This window comes from Fundulus heteroclitus, unplaced genomic scaffold, assembly GCF_011125445.2.
Source record: "Fundulus heteroclitus isolate FHET01 unplaced genomic scaffold, MU-UCD_Fhet_4.1 scaffold_37, whole genome shotgun sequence".
NCBI lineage: Eukaryota > Metazoa > Chordata > Actinopteri > Cyprinodontiformes > Fundulidae > Fundulus > Fundulus heteroclitus.
Window position 1 is genome coordinate 2781175 of NW_023396781.1, and position 8776 is coordinate 2789950.

Consider the following 8776-nt stretch of genomic DNA (forward strand, 5'->3'; position numbering starts at 1 on the left):
GGGGGGCGGGCGCTCCACTGAAACCTGTGATGGCCACAAAAACGATACTGCTGGTCCAGCAAGATCTGTTGAGACAGGGGCACAAATATGTTCATTAAAGCCAGTTTATTCAGGACTGCCTAGAAAAATACTTTCTCTTGCATACATCAGACTCACATCTGTGGAGTTCCAGTATGCACTATGGCCAGTCACTGTAGGGCAGTTCCTCTCGACAACGCATACTAACATCCTCTTCATCTGAGTCCTGGACACTAAAAAGCAGATGAATCGAAATAGGGCGACAATATATTCAACAATGGACACAGCAGGTAACACTATATATAGGGCAAACCATTCACAGCATATTATAATGTCGCAGATAGGACTGATGATGGCCACAACAAGGATCCTGGAGATCCAGGAAGATCTGTTGAGACAGGGGCACAAATTTGTCCTAACAAGCCGGTTCACTCAGGACTGCCTAGAAAATACTTTTTTTTGCATACGTCAGAGGAACTCAGTCCCGACACCTGTGGAGTTCCACTATGCACTATGGGCTGTCACTGTAGGGCAGTTCCTCTCGACAACGCATACTGGCAGTTACCTGGATGATGCATCAGACCACTTGGCGGACTTCTTGGACAACAAGAACAGCAACTGCAGTGCTTCTGAGGTTGTGAGAGTGGAGCAGCTGGTAGACCCATCACCACCTGACCTCACAAAGACCGAGTCTTGTGTCCTCTACCATCTGGCAGGATACGTAGCAAAGAGGGTCATCAGCTTCTCGCTCTGTGAGGATTGCCAATGTGCACTGGTTGAAAAAGTAACCAACACAACAAGTGAGAAAGCTGTTTTACTACAGTTAAAGGAATTTAAAAGGGGTGCATTATACCGGCCATCCGATGAGCTGTTCACTCTCCTGCAGTACGTGGAGCAGCTCTTCCGTTCCAAGACGAGTGATTCCCTTATGGAATCCTCCAACGTAGTGGAACAGCTGGAAAGAGAGGCCATGAGTCTGGACAGCAACCTTCCCTCATGCCATGAGCTGAAAAAAAAAATCCTTTCAACATATATCAGGCTGAGGTTAAGGATTCTCTCAAAGTGCATCGGAGCTGAGAGGAAGGCAAACAGCCGTAATAAGGGGTACCTTGGCAGCAAGAGTCAGACCAAGAAGGCGATTTCCACACAGCAGACCTCCTCACCTAAGGTCATACCATCTAGGCCACTGCCGAACACCTTACTGGTTGCCATGGATGTACTCGGCCACTCCATTCCCGGCACACCGTCCGCAGTCTCCACAGCCTCCAGTCTCCTCTTATTCCAGCATTATCAGCAGCCGCCACCAGCTGCCAGCGCCAGCAGAGGCCAACATTATCAGCAGCCGTCACAAGCAGCAGCCGCCATCACCATCCTTCGCCAACATCAGCCAGCTCAAGCAGTCATCGCCTCCAGCAGCAGCCGCCTGCAGCAGCAGTGTTTGGGAAACAAATTAGTCACACTACTGTCTGAGTAATAAACATTTTAAAGCTTATTATGGCTTATGATATTTTTTTGTGTGGAATAATTTGTATTCCTACATGCAATACAACTAAACAGCCCTTTCAAGGGTGTGATTAAACAAACCTTATTTCTACTAGCATCAGATACACAGTACTCAACACCGCCAGGTTCAGCAGATACAACCTAAAAAACGTCCTAGTCAACCTTGATGATCCTAGTAATCTAACATCAATAACTTACTTAATAAAAGATGTCAGAGATTCACTAATGAACTTCGTAATTTCTGGTGTAGCGATACCTTCTTCACAGCTGGCAAAATCGAGATAAAAGTAGCAGGCAATGACTGAAAATCGGTTGTCTACCAAGTTAAGAATATATTTATAAATTGCACTGTGCACGTACAAATAAATATAAGCATATGCACCATAAAGGGCCTAATTATATAATATACAGAGTTGACAATTCAAAAGAGGTAGCTATTTAATCAACTTAGGCCTGGATATAACGTTACCTTCACAGAAGACAAGTCAAGCTAACAAACTAGCAGGCAATCGGTTGTCTACCAAGATAAAAAAATATATATATATAATTACGCTGTGTACATACAACAAAAGATCAGAATATGCATCATAAATGGCCTATGATACAATATAGACAGTTGACAATTCAAAACAGGTAGCTATTTAATCAACTTACCTCAGAAGTTACTCGAGAGTCAGCAATGGAAGTGAATGATGTCCGACGCCATAGAATGGCTTTTTGGAACTATGCGAGGCTGCATACCCCGGAAGTGGGCGGCAAACAGCGTACAACGCAGTCCAATGGGAGTGTCGCGACTCTTTTTAGCTCTATGGCTCTGGTTGTGAAGCTTTGCCGGTGACACCGCCCCCCTCTCCCCCCTCCCTCCCTGCCATCGTATTAACATTAACAGCTGCAGTCAGACCAAGCGGAAAAAGAGGAAGTAATAAAACACGAAGCACAAATACACGAAGTGGAAAAAGAGGAGGTAAAAAAACACCAAGTAGAAATACATGAAGTGGAAATACACGAAGTGGAAAAAGAAGAAGTAAAAAAACACAAAGTAGAAATACACAAAGTGGAAAAAGAGGAAGTAAAAAAACACCAAGTAGAAATAAACAAAGTGGAAAAAGAGGAAGTAAAAAAACACCAAGTAGAAATACACGAAGTGGAAAAAGGGGAGAAGGAAATAAAAAGGGCAGGCAAAAATTGGGTTGGTAAAAAAACAGTTAGAAAAGTTAGAGGCAGAAATAAATGATTGTTTCAGAAATATAAGTTTAAAATAAAATAGAAAGAAATATTTATGGTGGAGGAAAAACATGCTTTAGAAATGTTGCTTTAAAAACAAGAAGTAGAAATACACGAAGTGGAAAAAGGGGAAAAGGAAATAAAAGGGCAGGCGTAAATCCTTTGGGTAAAAAAACAGCTAGAAAAGTTAGAGGCAGAAATAAATATATGTTTCAGAAATACAAGGTTAAAATAAAATAGAAAGAAATATTTATGGTGGAGTAAAAACATGCTTTAAAAATGTTGCTTTAAATACAAGAACTAGAAATACACAAAGTGGAAAAAGGGGAAAAGGAAATAAAAGGGCAGGTGTAAATCCTTTGGGTAAAAAAACAGCTAGGAATGTTAGAGGCAGAAATAAATGATTGTTTCAGAAATACAAGGGTTAAAAATAAGTCAGCATAAAAGCAAGAATAAAAGTAAAAATAAAAGTGTAAGTTAAAATATATATTTTTTGATGAATAATTGATGAATTGTTGAAGAAATATCTTATTTTTATTATTTTGTCACATTAAATGGCACACAAATTCATATTATTAGCCACTTTTCTTAAGCCATTTTATATTATTAAGTCCTTCATTTATTTCTGTGTGCATTTTTAATTATGGCAGGATTGGTCCTCCATATATATGAAGGTAATCTTGTTCCAATAGCTTATTCGCCATGACGTCACAAATCTGTCACGTGACTAACTGGCTGGCAGAAAAACAAGAAATGGCCGCCTGCGGTGATAACAACTAAGGTTAGTCATGGTTGTCTCGTGCTGCGTGATTGGCTGTTCTAATAGATTCAACAAGCACAATCATAAAAGTTTTTACCGGTTTCCCAAAGAAACCAGATCAAAGAACAAAGCTATGGATCGCGGCGATAAAGCGTCAACCGTGGGAGCTGGCAGATCATGACCGAGTTTGTCATCTGTATTTTGTGACAGGTAAGGTTTTCTTTTAAGATGTGTCTTAAACATATCTGTAACGTATTGGTTTAAAAATAACTATAAAGAGCACACTGAATATGAGTACATGTAGCTCTATGACTATGAATGGGATTGAAGGGTTGGTTTATTAATTTAGTTAGATTAAGCATACAAGATTTATTTTTCTGGTAAAATCACCAGATTACCCCTAACAGTACGTTTGTTTTTGGGGTTTTTTTCTGTCTGAGCCCCCTTTCTCATCAGTGACTATGCCACTAAATTATATTAATGCAATTAATGATGACTGGTTTTGTGCCAATGTAAAATGTCAATTCAACATTTTAGGTGCCAAGAGCAATGACTTGTCAAATCCAGACTATGTGCCCTCCATCAACTTGGGCTATAATGAGGCAAGGAGACAGATAGATAGTTGACAAAGACAGTCCAGATTTCTAAGGGCAGAAAAGTGAGAAATCAGAAAGCAGCATGTGGAGGCAGCATCAGTTCTTTTAGACCTGGCCAGGCAGGAAAAGAGATCAGCTTCCCCAGAAAAAGACTTTTCAGGTTGTCACAGTTAATTTATTTTCTTCCTTGATTCTTTAAAATTAGAATATTTGTATTCAGTACTTTACAAAAGTGTGATCTTTGATGTGATATTATGATTCTCATGTAACATTATTTATTTATTTATTTATTACAGATCCGTCAACATCAATTCATGATTCTTGTGTGCAGAAAATTTGTGACCTACAGAAAGAAACTCAGCAGCTCTATGCAGAGTTAGGATGACTTCAAGAGGAAAATTTGCATTTGTCAACCTTATTGAACAAGCAACATTTAGAACAACAAGTGATAGAAAGTGATAGAACGCTGCAATTTCACACTGGCATTCCATCTGTGGCAATATTCTTGTGGCTGCTTTCATTTGTGGAATGTGTGTTACCTACAAGCAGAGTCATGTCATCTAAGAGTGTTCTATTGTGTGTTCTTATGAAGCTAAGGTTAAATCTGCAGCATCAGGATCTAGCCTATCGGTTTAATGTTTCACTGACCACAATTTCGGACGTTCTTAATCAAGGACTTCCAAGACTTGCTAGAAAATTTTGTTTCCTTATTCAGTGGCCAGAGAGAGAGTACCTGATTGCAAATATGCCACACATATTCAAGGTCTCATACCCAAGGTGTTCCAGCATCATTGACTGTTTTGAAGTCTTTATTCAGAGACTTGGAAAGCTAACAGCTAGAGCACAGACATGGTCTAACTATAAACATAATAACACCATAAAGTTTTTGATTTCTATAACACCAACAGGGGCCATTTCTTTTGTATCAAAAGCATTTGGTGGGAGAACATCAGACAAAGTGATCACATTCAGATGTGGATTTCTGGACAACATTCAGTATGGTGACCAGGTTTTGGCAGATCGGGGGTTTTTAATTTCAGAAGACTTGGCCAACCGTGGTGCAACACTTGTTATACCTTCATTTACCAAGGGAAAGGCCCAATTATCTGCTAAAGAGGTTGAACTGTCTCGCAGGATTGCTCATGTGCGCATTCATGTTGAGAGAGCTATAGAGAGACTAAAGAACTTTAACATCTTGAGTTCGAATATGACAATGCACATGGTCCCACATGCCGACAGTGTTATCATTTGTTCTGCGCTCTGCAACCTGCAACCTAAACTAGTTATGTAAATGAGAAAATTCTCTCACTCAAGAAGTGACATGTTTGTTTGAAATTATTTTATTTTAACTATTTTTTGTGTGTAAAATTTTTAAACTGAATTTGAAATGGTATTTTTTCCTTTACCTGTATTTTAAGTTTTCTTTTCCATTTAATATAAGTGTACAACTGGAATTAAAAACAAAATTTCACAATAAAAACAACTTATTTTAAATATTTATGTATTCAATTTATTTACAAAGTGAATAAAAATGCAAGTAGTTCAAAATGTCCTTCAATTCTGGTATTTGAACTAAAGATCCAGTTTGGAATAGATTCATGCTGTCCTCAGTGACTCATCATGGTTCACAACTTGCACAAAACCACTGACCACAGGGTTTTCGACGAATGTTCACACATTTATAGTGGAACCATTCTTACGGACATAACTCACCATCACATTTAATCATTCGTCCATATTCAGGTTCATTACAAATGCACCAGGTTTTTTTTTTCATTACTATCCAGTTCTTGGTTGTCAACACGAATTGTGTTGACAACACGTTAACAGAGGTGAAGAAAGCTGCATTGGGTGCAATGGAATAAAGGCTATCCAGAACACTTTGTGGAGGAAGTTGGGCTGTACCATGTGCATGAATAGAATCTATTTCCTTAGTACGTCTTCCTTTAATTTCACTGAATATTCCAGTGATGGTGGCTAGGGTTACCTAGAAAAAATTATAAATGTAATATTAAACACAATTTCTTAAAATATATTTGTAAAATATGTCTTATTAATAACTGTTAGGTCAGACAGTAGGAATTAAATGGCATTAACAAGGACAAATTATTATTTAATGTCTATAACTCAAAAGAATCAATAAGCTCATAACAGTTATAATTTGCTTACCTCTTTTCGAAAAGAGGTATTGCTGATCGATAGGAAATTGTGATTAAAAAAAAAAGTGATCATAATTTCACAGTAGATATTAAAAATATTTACCCAGCCATGCATGTACAATGTGCACAGTAGACAGTTCCACTAGATTTCTCTAAATAAACCCATGGTTCATGTGGATTGTCTCGTATTCTCTGGGATGGAGTAACCTTGGTCTTCAGAGCAATGTAGGGGCAGCTTGGATCAATTTGGTGTGACAATACCTCCTGTACATGTCCACTTAAAACATACCTACAAATAAATTAATAGTGAATAATTTTAAGAATCAATCATTATTTAATAATGCTCTTTACACAGTAATTTATAAAACCTCTAAGTTTCTTTACATATGACATACAATACAAAGAGAGAGAGCGAGAAACTATCACTATGTATCACGTGATCTTTGTTTACAGAGAACGTCACCTTTACACGTAAGTAAAACGTTAATATAATATTTTTCTCAACATAATTAAAATTATAAACAAAAATAAAGCTTTATTATTGCTTACTTGTATGCTTCCAATCATTTGTAGGCTTTCATCGATTCTTTGGTGAAAATGGATGGCGTATCGATCAGATATAGGTAAATGTCGCCATTGCTCCATTGTTCCGTTAAACTATATGGATCGGGCAAGGAACACGTACCAGCGTTGTACAATAACTTTATCTTATATCTCTCTTTCACATCTGACGGTAGGGAGTTTGCATACGCGGGGAAAGGCACAAGATATTCGCTCGAGTTCGTCCTGTTTACACTATCCGCCATGTTTTGCCAACCAGTCAGCGCGCTGACGTTACGAGTGACGTCACGCAAAGGCTTCGCGAATAACCCTATAGGATTTGTGCATTGTAAGCGAGAATTTGAAGTTGTAGAGGGAGTTAAATCCTAAGTTTTGTATTTGTAGAAATAAAAAAAAAATTACAAGTACAATTTTTTTTACACCTGTACAAATTTTAAGTACAAGTACACAAATTGTGTTCTGTGAGTTGCACATCAAAAACCTCTTACATTCTCAGTTTTGCTCCAAATGGTCCAGAACTATTGTTGGAAAACTACTTGTGCATTGTAACTTTGGTGTTTTGTAATTGTAGATTTTTTTAAATCTGTCACAAGTACAAAATAAAGTTACACCTCTTCAAATTCTTGAGTACAAGTACACAAATTGTGTTCTGTGAGTTGCACATCATAAATGTCTGTCATTCAGTTCTGCTACAGTTGGTCTAAAACAAATGGTGCAAAACAAATTCAAACACGTATTAAAATCTTCAAAAAAAAAAATTTTTTATGTTTTTTTTCCTTAACACAAATACATACATAATGAGTACAACTGCACGAATCTGCTGCTGTAAGTCACAAATTCAACTTTACAAGTTACGCCTTTATTTTGAGTTTGGACACAAACGCCCCAACAATATTTTTCATGTAAATCCTTGGTGGCTCTTGATAGCGAAGCCGGTGAGGCCACAGCGATCTTGGCCTCCCCTGGGATTGCGCAATCCCATGTTAACTGCGCTGGCTTCCATTCTGTGAATGCATCTTCCTGTCTCTAGATCCGTCCATCTGTCGTCTTCCGCTTATCCGGGGTCGGGTCGCGGGGGTAGCAGCTTCAGTAGGGAGGCCCAGACGTCCCTCTCCCCAGCCACTTGAGCCAGCTCCTCTGGGGGAAACCGAAGGCGTTCCCAGGCCAGCCGAGAGACATAGTCCCTCCAGCGTGTCCTGGGTCTTCACCTGGGCCTCCTCCCGGTGGGACGTGCACAGAACACCTCACCAGGGAGGCGTCCAGGAGGCATCCTGGACCCCAGATGTCCGAACCACTTCAACTGGCTCCTCTCGACGTGGAGCAGCAGCGGCTCTACTCTGAGTCCTCCCCGGATGACTGAGCTCCTCACCCTATCTCTGAGGGAGAGTCCAGACACATTACAGAGAAAAGTCATTTCGGCCGCTATGTATCCAGGATCTCGTTCTTTCGGTCACGACCCAAAGCTCATGACCATAGTCTCTAGATCATAAATTCAATCGTTCAAACAGTTATAAACTGATTTTCCACAATTTAATGTATGTGGATTACGAATTGTGTTTTGGTCATCAAACTGTGTGCAGGTAACATGTTTTCGTGCTGCTGGGCGATCATAACCGGCAAAGAACTGGCTGTAGGTGAGGCCGGTAGTTCCTTTGCCTCTAGGCAGGGGGTGCTCAAGGAGCACCGCTCCTGATCCCAGAACTATAGAGTGACAGCAAGTTATGGATGTTTTATTAGTGAGTTATGCTAAACAAGTGAAGCACTAAAAAGACTTTAAACATACAGCCGGAAACGGGACTGATCAAGTAAGGCTTTTCTCCCTGGCAGTGAGCTCCATTGAGACTGAGAGACTTTTAAAACTGAAGAAGATAAAGAGAACTTTTACCAGAAAGTGACCAATATTTTCGTTCAGAAAGAGCGGACTTCATTTATAAGCAGAGGTTAGACAGCGATAA

General features: G+C 39.3%; 2 long non-coding RNA genes across 3 annotated transcripts; both read right to left on the reverse strand.

The window, feature by feature from the left end:
- LOC118560039 lies at positions 1-2405 on the reverse strand. 2 transcript variants are annotated; one of them, XR_004929025.1, is made up of 6 exons: positions 2176-2405; positions 1127-1441; positions 872-973; positions 584-790; positions 157-406; positions 1-65 (listed from the first exon to the last, which is right to left on the reverse strand). It is a non-coding gene; the product is annotated as an uncharacterized LOC118560039 (long non-coding RNA). The 2 variants fall into 2 exon arrangements; XR_004929024.1 differs by having other exon boundaries at positions 872-1024; positions 2176-2404.
- A 3183-nt stretch (positions 2406-5588) lies between these two features.
- Positions 5589-7516, reverse strand: LOC118560043. Its single transcript, XR_004929031.1, has 2 exons — positions 6364-7516; positions 5589-6088 (listed from the first exon to the last, which is right to left on the reverse strand). It is a non-coding gene; the product is annotated as an uncharacterized LOC118560043 (long non-coding RNA).
- Between the last annotated feature and the right edge of the window lie 1260 nt (positions 7517-8776).